General features: G+C 52.0%; 1 long non-coding RNA gene across 1 annotated transcript; it reads left to right on the forward strand.

The window, feature by feature from the left end:
- Positions 1 to 3,976: 3,976 nt before the first annotated feature.
- Positions 3,977 to 5,596, forward strand: LOC128141277 (uncharacterized). The gene is made up of 2 exons (XR_008234941.1): positions 3,977 to 4,190; positions 4,448 to 5,596. It is a non-coding gene; the product is annotated as an uncharacterized LOC128141277 (long non-coding RNA).
- Positions 5,597 to 12,853: the final 7,257 nt, after the last annotated feature.

A 12,853-nucleotide genomic window follows, 5' to 3' on the forward strand; every position in this document is an offset into this window, starting at 1 on the left:
ACATCTGGGTGATGCAGGGCCCTGAATTAACTCATGTTTGAAGAAAAACATTTTATAGAAAAGGTATGCAACCCTATTTCAGACTGTCAGTGACTGAGCCTGCCAATACCTTAATGAGTGGCTCCAACAATTAATTACCTCCCCTGTTAAAAATGTGTGCTGTGTTTCCAGTTTCAATATGCCTCGGTTGGCCAACAGCGCTGGCTTGCATTTTTCTTTTCACTGCCAGACAGAAGAACCCTCCAGTGTCAAACTTCTGTTCCCCCGTGGCAACTGCCAGGGATCGAGTATTTCCTGAGCTGTGGGTAGCACCACGGGTGTGGGATCCCAGTCCCATTCCAGATTTCCCAACCTGCCGATGCAAGCTCCCAGGCTGCCTGTGGTCCCTCCTCATCCCACCTTCTAGATCCCAATTTCCCCATCCTACATCACATTTACACAGTAACCCCCATCCTATACATAGCACCTGTGTGCAGTTCTGGGCCCCACCGTTGAAGAAGGATGCTCAGGTCCTCGAATGGGTCCAGAGGAGGGCAACCAAGCTGGTGAAGGGCTGGCAGGCATGTCCTGTGAGGAGCGGCTGAGGGCTCTGGGCTTGTCTCGTTTGGAGAAAAGGAGGCTGAGGGGTGACCGCATGGCTCTGTACAGCTCCCTGGGGAGGGGACGTGGGGAGGGAGGTGCTGGGCTCTTCTCCCTGGGATCCGGTGATAGGACGCCTGGGAATGGTTCAAAGCTGCACCAGGGGAGGTTTACACTGGACATTAGGAAGCATTTCTTTACCGAGAGGGTGCTCAAACCCTGGAACAGGCTTCCCCGAGAGGTGGTCAATGTCCCGAGCCTGTCAGAGTTTGAGGCATTTGGACAATGCCCTTAACAACATGCTTTAACTTGGTCAGCCCTGAATTGGTCAGGCAGGTGGATGAGATGACCATTATAGGTCCCTTCCAACTGAAATATTCTATTCTACTCCATATAGCCTTCATTTCTGAGCGACACAAACACATATATGACCCTCTTAAACACTTTCTTTTCATTCGCAGCCAGGTCCCTAAGTGACAGAGGTGGCACCAGCCTCATTTACAACCTTCGGCTGCTGTGTAGCACAGATCCAAACACGGTCCCTGGCATCCCCATCCCCATCCCATCCCCAGATGCCCTTATTCCTGGCCCTGTCCCAGGCTGCAGCCCCCTTGCTCGGAGCCGGGCTGGGCGTGCAGGGGCTGGAGGGGGATGCTGCTGGCAGGAGCACAGCCTGGGGTCACAACTGAGTGGCTCTATCTAGTGCTTCTCCTCAGCCCGGTGGGACAGTGAGACCCCGGCCCCAGCTCAGTGTCAGGATGGGGTGGCCAAGCTGAGGACCCAGGTCAGGTCAGGACATGTTCAGCAGCTCAGCTCCTGGGTGTCATCCCCTTGAAAGGTCTGAGTTCAGCTATCCATGATTTATATCCCTGCAGGCATCATGGGGTGGCAGAGCGAGCTGGTGCCAAGGAAGAGGCTGTGTAAACTTCTTCTGACTCTTTTAGTGAGGATGAAGGCTACCAATCATGCAACATGCTCTCCTGGCCTCCCTGAATATAGGAGAGTGTAAGGAGGAGAGACCAGAGCTCTGGGGAGCAGTGGAGAGGTCTGGGCCTTTTCTGGTTGTTGCTGTGTGGTGGTACCAGGAGAAAGGAGACGGGAGGAAGAAAGAAGTGCAGGGAGAAGCTTACTGTGCATTTTATATTGGGAGCTAATGACTTCCTAAGCACTTCGGGTGGCCTTGCTCTGATCAGAGCATGGTTGTAGGATAAGAGCAGGTCCCCCAGTAGAAGGCAGTCAACGGGGTTGGGGACACTGGGAAGCAGATGCCTGTAGCAGGACTGAGGGCAGTTTAGCGTCAGCTGCCCATCTTGCCTCTCCTGCCCGCACAGCTCAACAGTTGCCAACCCTGTAACCCCAAAGAGAAGTGGGACTTGTGGTGGGGAGACTGTAGGAGTCGCTGGCTGAGGGATGGTAGGAGTCATTCACTGAATGCTCACATGGTTCTGGCTTTTTTTGGAGCACAGCAGCCCTGTACCCTCTTCTTGACTCCTACTACCTTAAGCATTTTCGTCCTGCTCTTCCCTAGAGCTTCCTGCAGAGAAAATATCTTTGTTAATGATCTGGATGATGGGGCACAGTGCTTACCTAGGACACAAAACTGGGCGAGTGGCTGATAACACCAGAGGGTCGTGCTGCCATCCAGAGGGACCTAGAGAAATGGGCCGGCGGGAACTTCATGCAGTTCAATGTCGCTTTTCTCTTTTGCTTTCCCTCTGGTCCACGGGTTCTTCTAGGTCAAACTCACCATCCTTGCATGCTTTCTGTACCATACTTTACGTCCTTGCTTTATCTTATGACAGCAAGCTCTGGCTGCCTCACTCATGCGCACAGAGACATCAAGGAGATGGGGCCAGCTCCCTTTCAAAGGGGCTCGCTGTGACTTGGGCTAACAACATGCCCTCAATCATTTCACTTCTTTAAAACCACAAAACTCTTCTCTGTCCAAGCCCGTCACAGATTTGCTGATCACAAATCCTGGTAGCCAGAAGTCAAGTCAGACAAGTCCAGAGCTCCAGGGTCCAGGGAAAACTCTTTCATGCTGACCTAGTTGGAAACCACCGAGGTGGACAGCCAGGACCTCTCGGGCTGTTGTATTTCTTTTGAGTCTCTGCTAAGCTACACCCAGCTCTAGTCCTTGATTTGGGGGTGGGTTTTTTTGGTTCTCCCACATAGCCATTCATAGCTTTCCCAGGAACTGGGGCACAGAGGAACGGAAGGTCGTTGCTAGCAGACTCTGCTGCACTTGGCCATGTTTGACTCATTTCTGGGACTATTCTCCCACAGCCAGGAGAGCTCCAGGCTGGCGGCTGCTGTGCTTGCAGTAGTTGGGAGGAAGCTTGTTAACAGTTACAACACATTTTTTAATGACTGGTCGGGAAAGTTCATGCCCTCAGGAGTCCTTTTGCTAGAGTGGCACAATGTTTGATGATGAATGGATGATTGTCATATTGAGTTATGGTGATACCGTGCAGCTGAAGTCACTCTGCCAGTTTTTTTAAGATACAAGGATTTTAAAGATTTTGAGATAACGGGAAATACCTATGCAGATTTTTTACATTCTTTTGGCACTGGGAGCCCAGGTATCTATGAGAGATCTTCCTAGACATTTCACTGCATCTTAGATATCTGGAAACCTGCCCCTTAAACTAGAATTCCCACTTGGAAACTGTGTCCCATTGCAGCTGGGTTAAGAATAGAATAGAATAGAATAGAATAGAATAGAATAGAATAGGATAACTTCCAGGAAGAAAGCAATATAGGGAGATTGTAATTAGCCTTCAAAGCCTTTTTTTTGCTAGGTAAATTAGGAGCTGCTTTTTTTTTTATGGTCAGGATAAGCAGCATTGTATCAGGGAACCGTGGTGTGGTCTGGGCACCTCCCTTCACCAAGAGGAGGGCAGAGAAAGCGGCTGCTGCTGTGGGTGAAGGCGCTCCGTTTTATTGCTTGAGACATCTGCAGGAAGCGAGAGAGCGGATGGATGAAGAAGACCAAATATATCACCTATTTTCATGAAAGCAACCAAGTTCAGGATCTTTTAGGTCACATCAGTAGGGACGAGAAATTCTGATGGAGCTGGATATTTATTTGATGCAACCCTTTTGGTTTCTAAAGACTGGACAAAGGCGGTTTGTCCTCCCAAGGCTCCTGCTTTGCTGCCTTTGCTTGCCGTACTGATGGCTTCTCTCCTAGCCCCACGCTTTTGCAATGCTCACACAATGACAGGTGAGTTTGCAATCCTTCAGCAGATCCCACAGCAGGGTTTCCTCACCTCCAAGGACTGGGGACTTGCTCCTTCCTTACTACAACTGGTCCTGAAAAACCTTCCTTTTTTTGCTAGCAGGAAGGATTAGCAGAAATCTAGAAAATGTGATCTGTGAGGGAAGAATGAAAGAATTGGGTTGTTTCATCCAGAAAAGCGAAGCCTGGGGGAAGATGAGACAGCTGTGGACTGACTGACCGACCTCCAGACTCTCCTGCGGCAGCTGCGTTTCCTGCACTGCTGTGATAACCGTCCTCCAATAAATAAAAGGCTGCCATGAAGAAGAAGGGAAAAAACTCTTCTCTGTGTCTGCCTGGAGAGGATGAGAAATCATGGGATGAAGCTGCGGTAAGAGAGCTTTAGTTAAGACATTTGGGGACTGGCTAAATGTAAATACAGCAATGTGCCAGAGCAGATTGCCTGATGTCAGATCTCCATTAGTGGAAGTTTCTGGGGGGAAAAAGAAAAAAACACATATTAGACAAAAATCCATCAGGAAGGGCTTAAATTGCACTTATCCTGCTTTGGAACAGGGGGATTAGGCAATCCATCAAGGCAACCCTCCAGCTCTGTTTTCTCTGCTTCTCTACTTCTGTTTTCAACAGCCTTGCAGCTCCAGGCAGTCATTTAACTGCAGTCAGCCTTCAACCAGATCCTCCTCTCCAAGAGCAGATTTTTGGATGAGATGTTCACTCCCTTCAAGGTGACAATCCAGCTGCCTTGCTGCAGGGGAAGCAGTGCTATGCTGTCCTGCCTCGGGCCCGTGGTGGAGTGGGGGGAAGGATGGAGAACCACCCTGGGAACATCATGGAGCTGGCTGAGCTTTGTCAAAGACCTCCAGACTCCAAAAAGCTGTTTTGTTTTTTTTTTTCAAAAGAGTTTTAATGAAAACTGTTTGGACGTCTTACAATGGGGTAACAGGGTAACTAACCCCAACAACATTGTGCTGTGAAGTCAGAGTACAGAAGCTTGGGGTTTCAATGGTCAGCCTGGGTTTCCATCACTTCTGTGCTTGTAAGGGCTGGTTCAGGCTCACCACTGCATCTCTGGGCAAGAAGGGATGACATTTTTTTCCAGGCCGCTTCAAAATCAGCTGCAGTCATAACTGGTGAACATCTCAAGCTGTTCCCCTTCTGTTCAGATGAGTCTGGTGGTTTTGGCTGGATTCCCACCTCTTGTTACCTTGGGGAATCACAAGCATATATGTAGATATGAAGTGGCTCATAGCGAAGTTTTTGCTATGGGGCAAGTTCCTTCCTCTCCAAGAAGGAGAAAACAAAAATGTTGGATGCTGCTGAGGGACGAGGCAGTCCCGTAACCTATCATATTGCCTCCGGGTCCTCTGGCTCCTCTACCCTCTCCTCCCAGAAATAAAAACATCCTCAAGAGGATTCTCAGGAACAGGTTTGGGAAAGATTTCCCCTTATTAGAAGGAAAGGTGTTGTGGACTCTACTTTATCTGGTTTCTTTTACAGGATGTCTTGCTCTGTCACACTCTGTCCTGAAAGGGTATGTTAATAATGTTCTCCCAGTATAAATCGCTACATATTTGCGCAACAGTCAGGTTAGAGACTTGGGAAGTCTCATTTCTGTGTTCATAATGTTTCCTGGAAAACTCTGTAAAAGAAAACACAGTATCCACTTTATATAATTACAAAAAGCCTGTGAACTCAATATTTAGTTTTGTTTACAGTTTAACATCCTCCTCATTGGCTAGAGACCATAACATTGTTGTGTATATGATAGACTGGAAATTTTGATGTGATGAGTAATTTTCTTTTCTACTTCCCTTTTTGATAAAATAGAGAAGAGGGAACGGCGTACATTACCCACTCACAAATGGTTAATGCTGGGGAGGCCCATGGTAGCCATTTACCAACAGTGAAATTGTAGAAAGGAGGAAGGTGACGTGACTAATGAAATAGAAGAAGAAATATCAGAGGAAGCTAAGAAAGAAGAAATGAAATATCAATATAATTTATCAAAAGCAAAACTCATGCTTTTAAAGGGAGACCAGGCAGATGATTAGTTAACGCATCAGAGAACATCCTTCAGAGAAATCTCTGTATTTAGGTTATCTGTTTTGTCCTCAATTCCATCCCTCCATCTCAGGGAAAAGCCAGGTCTCAGGTAAGTCTGTGCCTAGCCTCTGGTGTGCTCCAGAGATGCGATTTTAATGTGTCCAGACCCACCTGGGAGGGCTTTAAGGCCAATGCCCTGGCTGAACTCAAATACACGCTGGCACACAGCTGCCATCACGTGCCCTACGAGCGCAGGTCCCTGCACTGGGCAGAGCTGCACGGCCGGAGCTCACCCCGCTGGTACCCAAGCCAGCCAGGTTCAGGGTGGATTCAAGCAAGCGGGGGCAGGCAAGGATGCTGGAGCCCCTACGACCCCTCAGCTGGGCACCACAGTGATGGGGGACGTGGCTGCTCCTGGCTCCCGTCTCTTTTGCATGGGCAGAGTGGTATCAAGCCACATCCCTTTTGCTATCCCCAGCAACCTGCCGGCCATGGCACAGCTCTTTGCCGGTGCCTGGAGCAGGCACACGACCAACGTGCACCTCCCACACCAACTTGCTCCAGCTCCCAGAGCAACCACAGCCCCAATCCTGCCCCACTTGGTTTCTGTGACTAGCTTAAACGCAATCACAAATCTAAAAGCAAACCATCAGATGGCTTTGACTCCCTGGCAGGTTTCCTGCCCAGGCACAGGGATGTGCTCTGAGGCTGATTTTCAGTTCATCACGTTGCAGCATCCCAGCGAGAGGAAGCGTGCTCATCCCTCCTTACGCATGGGACAAAAAGAAGCAACTTTTAATGGCTTTTCCCCGTCCTTTCACACTGTGCTATGCTGGAGTGCGAAGCAGCCCCGCTGCTTGTTTTTCAAAAGCTGTTTGCTGCCTGATTTAGGATCGTCTACTTAAAAGTCTCCAGCCGAAGCTGCAAAACTCACAGCTGTGTTTTGCAGATGAGAGACTTGGGTTGGTTTCAGATCTTGTTTTTGGAAAGGCCGCTGCAATCCTGAGCAAAGGCAACACAAATGGCATGAGTCCATCCTTTAGAGTAGCAAACCATGAAAGCCATGGTCCTCCTTCAGAACTCTTGAAGGACAGAAGTCTTTCTCTGTTAATTTTGGATCTGCAGACTGAAAAAAGCACATCTTTTATGTTTAACTCTTCCATTTCTTCAGTCTGTCTAGGCTTCTATTGCCAACATAGTTAAAAAAAATAATAGAAGACACTATCAAAAAAAAACATCCTGAAAAGCCCTTTCAGGCCCAGGTATGTGGGACTCATCCTCCTGTGTCTACCAAAGCTGCTTTTTGGGCTGGCAGAAGAAAGAAGTTTTAAAGGGTGTCCACATGGTGCGTGCAGCCTCAACAGGGCACTTCTCCCTCTAGGAATAAATCATTGCTTTCAATTTTTGAATCAAGGCTTTACATCCAGCTGTTTCCCCATTAATAGTTTGGGGGAGGAGGTTGAAATTGAGAACAGAGAGTGCAATTGCAGAAGAAACAACAAATATGGACTTTTATGTATAGCTGCTGGGGTCTGGCACAGGCAGACCATGCCCGTGCTTGGGGGTGAACCTGTGTTGGGGCTGCCCATACATGAGAAACTGCTGCTGCCATAGGGTCAGTGGAGCACATTTCCCTCTTCCCCCAAACCAGACCCTCTAGAAGATTTTTTAGGAACTCACTTGATTCACCCTGTGCTTCAGGTCCTTATTTCTAACACAAGAACTCTCAATTCCAAAAGCAGGGAGACAATAAGGACAAAATAAAGGGGAAAAGAAAGGACAAAACAAAGCAGGGGGGGGGAAAGGTCAAAATAAAGAGACTGAAGCGTGGATCCTAGAGAGCTGAGGATCCACTAAGTCAGTGGTGAGGCTGAGTGAGATCAAGTGCTAGATGCAGAGATGCACTGCAGGCACCATCCTGGTGCAGAGCTCCTCGTGCTGCTTCGGCTCTTCCCAGGATGAAGCTGCCTTGGTATCAGCATCTTGTAGCTGTATCTGCATCAGGGGACAACATAGCTGCATCGGTGTGAATGACTTTGCTGGAGATGGGTCCAAGTTTCCATAGATTGGTGCCAAGAAGAAATGAGATGAGCAGGGCACCCGAGCACTAACAGCAAAGGTGATGGAACCTAGAGGCCTGGGCAATGAACCGTTAGCTCTAGCTGCTCAAGACTTTAGTAATTTTATTATATCCGCTCCCAGATCAGACTGGAGCACAGCTCCACACAGGAGAGTCTTTGCTTGAGAGGAGATTTGCAAGGACATTTGCTCCAAGGACAAAGCAATTTGAGCAGGGATTTGCACAGGGCTTTGAGCACCTATGTGGTAAACACTGACCTTAATGCCGGAGATGCATCTGAAAAATTAAAAAAAATTCAAAGGGTGATTGAAGTATTGTGATAAATTCCAGTTGGTGCATATCTTCACATCTTGCATGATGTCCCCGCAGAGGTACAGCAGCTGAGCTGCTTTGGCCTTGGGTGCATTCACACTGGGTCACATTTTGGCACTTTAGAGCCCAGGTGAGCTATAGGTTTTCAGGTAGGAAAAGACAAGGTTGATAACACCTGCTCTCCTGACCTGCCCTGGCCAGGAACCTCCTCTCATGATTTCTAGCAGCAGCTCCTCTGCTCCAGCTGCTTTCCTTCAGAGAGCTGGCCATGGCTCTAGGCTCAATTTTGCTTCTAGACAGGAGTGATCATCTGCAGTTACTGGAGGGGTTAAAAAGGTTAGACAGCAGTGCTGCAGAAGAGCATCTCCATGTGTCACCATCATACTGACTATGGTCTGTGAGACACCAGAAACTCTTCAGCAGCAGCCAGGGCTTCAGATACATAAATAAAGCAGAAGAAAAGAAAGACAGCAAGTGGTTTGGGCTGCCAACAGGGACAAGAAGCAGTGAGTGAATGTTCAGCTTGGTTTTCCCTTGTTGTAACACAAAAGAAACACCCTGGCAGGAGGTGATGAGGCTCTGAACCAGATGGTATCACACATGTGTGGAACCCTCCTCTTCCTCCTCCTCTGCTGAGCTTTTGGGGCAGGTTGAACAGACCTTGGCCAGGAATGCTGTAGGTAATGTCAGCATTACCTGAGGCTGTGGGGCAGCCTGGGTGTTTTCTCAAGGCTATCTGCAGCTCTTAGTTCTACAAGAGCTAGGACTTTCCTATAGGAGTTGACCCCAAATCCATGAATTTGAGCCAACCCTATTCAACCAAAAGAGTCAGGGCTGCTAGAACAAGGGTTGGGGCAAGCTGAAGGCCCTCAGCATGGGATGACGACGAGGCAGCGCATTGCACCACCAGAGACAGCAGTTGGAGCATCAAAACTCAACCTTCTCCTGGGCAGCAGCTCCCGAACCCTCAGTCCTTGGGCCAGACTTGCTCCTTGAAGGCAACTGTTATCCCGGTATTTACTATGGAAACAGCCAAAGGCCATTGGTAGTTGACAGTCCATCACACTACACAGGTCTAGATACACACATGAGAATGGAGAGAGCAAATAGGAGCAGCTTGGGGACACAACTGGAGCTACCATGAGTCATAACCAGCTTTACACCAATGACACCCACTACCATATCTGCCACCACACAGCCCAGCAAGTCCCCCAAACACTAATGGTGGCCCACCAGCCCAGGCAGCCACAGGTGGTGGCTCAGGGGCAGGCAGACCTGTCACCACTTCCCACTGCAAACCCACTGAAGAGGCATTTCACAACCTTCAGCTCGCGCCAGCATCACGAGGTGATGAGGGCCAGATCCCTCTGGAAGGATCTGTCTCTTTTCCAGCTTCCTGCCCATGCTCCTGGGAGGAGAAGCTCAACAGCTGGAAAGGCTGCTGCAGGGAGCATATTCCAGTACTGCCAGGAGCTGGCAGCACTTAGCTGGGACTGAAAACCCCTACATGGGAAGGTGGGTGGGCAGGCAATGCCATGCACCCCAACTATCCCCATGGCTGGATTTGAAGCTGCGGGCAGGAGGCTGGAGAACCTGGAGACATCCCTGTGCACAGGGGGACTGGCATGTGAAGGGGCTCCATGGAGACCCCAGAAACAAGTCACTCGGTGCCACCACCTAACACAGCATCACCGAGGAATGATGCTGCTCTCCAAGCTTGACATTTCCCCGGGACTTGGAACAACAGTAACCTTTCCTCCTCTCCCGTTTCTTGGCCAAATCTGGTACAAAGAGGTATCCAGCTGCCCAGCAGCCCCCAGGCAGCCTGGAGCGTTGGAGCAAAGAGGCTTCTCTGGCAGGACAGTTCCCTTTGGACCTCCAGGGACTATTCACCTGCTGGCAGGGCTGCTCCACAAATATTTATCAAGGCGGGGGTGTGCAAGCACCCTCCCTCCCTCCCCCCTTCCCGGGGCACACAGGTAACCAGCCCCATGGTGGTCCAAGCCCACCTGCTGCTCTCAGTGCTGGCAGCTACCAGCCCAGGTAGGACGCTCCATTAAACAATGCTAATAAATACTTTATTTACCAAAACCATGTTAAAATACTCCTAAGACTGTCCCATCTTGCCAGGTCTCTTCAGTAATGGCTCACAGCTTGAGGATCCTGGAGGAGGCTTGGAGAGCTCACGCAGCAGCACCAACTTCATGGCCAGCAGGACCTCCCGGTGACCAAGGTGGCTTCTTCTGCTGCAGCGGCACAGCCGGGCAGCCTCCAGCGCCACGTCCCCGAGCAGCCGGGGGCTGCCCAGCCAGGCAAGGGCAGCAGCCGCCAGGCAGGAGGCTCTGGTGGACCACGTCTGCAGGGAGAGCGACCATCAGAGCATCAGCTCAGCCATCCGTGGGGTGGCATGGCTCGAGGAGCTGCCTGCAGGCACAGGTCAGGCAGAGCTCCCCCAGCCCCATCCACCACACCTTTAGTTTAAGTCAAAAACTTCCAGATTCAGCTGACACATGAGCATCCAGGCTTGAATACACAGATGACTAAGCTGAGCCTAGAAAGCAGGTGGTTGCACCCAAGCCCAGTCAGGACATACCTGGTTTAGGAGCTTGCGGATGTAGGTGGAATAAGCCACCTTCTTCTTCTGCCTGCGGGGACGGAGGCAGAGGAGGCTCTGCCAGGCATGCCCGGCTGCTGCCTTCTTCCTTGGGAGGGCAGGGGGGTCAGGCTCCATCGCCGCTGCCCGCACACGGCACTGGTTCAACACACGCTTGCTGCAGCCCCAGTGCCTCTGCTAAGGGAGAGCAGAGCCCCAGGACCAGCCCCAGCAGCAGGGTGCTGCCTTCACACCAGCCACCTCCACCTTACCCTGCATTTCCCAAGGCATTTGCAGGCATTTAATTAACATCGTGCAATTAGGCACTTGCAATAACACAAAAAGCATTCAGCATGTTGCATAAAATAAGACCAGAACACACACACCCCCCAGAGCCAAACACACCAGAAAAGCAAAGCACAACATAGGGTATTTTGGGGGTTGGGTTGTTTTTTTTTTTGGTGTGTGGTTTTTGTTTGTTTCCCCCCAGCTCACCTCCAAGAGCTCCCTCAGCCCTGTCCTGCCCCAGGAGCAGGCAGGGAGCCAGAAACCCCTGCCTATAACCAGGAGGGTTCATTGCTTTCAGCTGGGGGCTGTGGCCCATTGGGACCCACCAGGGATGGGGACAAGGACAGGGATGGCCACGCCACCTTGCACCCACAGCCCCTGGTTCCTGCACCCAAACCAGCAATTCTTGCCCCAAATGCTCTTTTGGGTGAGGCTGTGCTTGCTCCCAGGTTCCCCCTACCCTTGTTGCCCTAATTAGCATCATTAAGCTAATTAGCTCGAGGTTCTGCGGTGGTACCAGGCCTCAGGGGGCCTGGGTGTTCCTGTGGGATTTTTTGCGTGGTTTTATTCTGCATTGATTTGGGGGGTTTCGGGGGGTTCTGTAAGTGCCAGAGTGAGCAGGGTCTGGGAAGGCACCCAGGGGTGCTGGGGGCAGGATCTGGTCCTGCCCAGTGGGACCCTGGGGTGGATGGGTGTCCCCTGGGTGCAGGACCTGGCCCTGCCCGGTGGCATCCTGTGGTGGGGGTTCTCTGGGTGCAGGACCATGTTCTGGGGTGCAAGACCATGTTCTGGGGTGCAAGGCATTGGGGTACAGCAAAAGGGGGCCAATGGGTGCAGGATGTGGCCCCATCCTGAGGGGGATGAGTGTGTGGGGGGGTTCCCTGGGGTGCAGCACCCCACCCTGAAGGGTGTTTGTGTGGGGGTGCTTGGGTGCAGCATCTGGCCCTGCAGGATACCGGGTGTGGGGGGGGTGTCCTTCCGTGCAGCCCTGCAGGACACTGTGGAGAGGGGTGGGGGTTCCTCGGGTGCAGGATCTGGCCCTGCTGCACCCTGGGGTGGGTTTGTGGGTGGGGAGGGTGTCCCCCTTGGTGCAGGATCCAGCCCTGCCCTGCAGCACCCTGGGTGGAGAGTCCGGGGGGTGCAGGATGTGGCCGGGCAGCACCCCGAGGTTGTGTCTCCCCTCAGTCCAGGATCCCGCCCTGAAGCACCCTGAGGGGTGTGTGTGTGTGGGGGTCTTCCCAGGTGCAGGATGTGACCCCACAGCACCCTGTGCTGGGGGGGGTCCTCTGGGTGCAGAATACAACCCTGCTGGGGAAAGGAGGGCTCCCCTGGCTGAAGGACACACCCCCCCCCCGCAGCACCCTGGCATGGAGGCTTCCCCCAGGTGCAGGATGCGGCCCTGCAGCCCCTTGTTTTGGGGGTGCGGGGCGGGTGCGGGTGTTTCTCTGGGTGCAGGATGCGGCCCCCCCCCGGTTCTGAGGGGGGGGGTGTCTCCCCCACAGATGCAGTACGCACCTTTCCCCAGCAGAGGGCGCTCTTGCTCCCTCCCGCGCTGGGCGAAGGGCGGGGCCGGCCCGGAGGGGCGTGCTGTGTTCTCTCCGCGGGCCGGCAGGGGGCGCCGCCCGGTGCCCGCCTCGCGCCCGCCGGCCCCGCCTCACCGCAGGTGAGGCGGGGCCCGGCGGGCGCGAGGCGGGCACCCCCCCCCCCCTCACTCCCC

Source organism: Harpia harpyja, chromosome 4 (genome assembly GCF_026419915.1).
Source record: "Harpia harpyja isolate bHarHar1 chromosome 4, bHarHar1 primary haplotype, whole genome shotgun sequence".
Taxonomy (NCBI): domain Eukaryota; kingdom Metazoa; phylum Chordata; class Aves; order Accipitriformes; family Accipitridae; genus Harpia; species Harpia harpyja.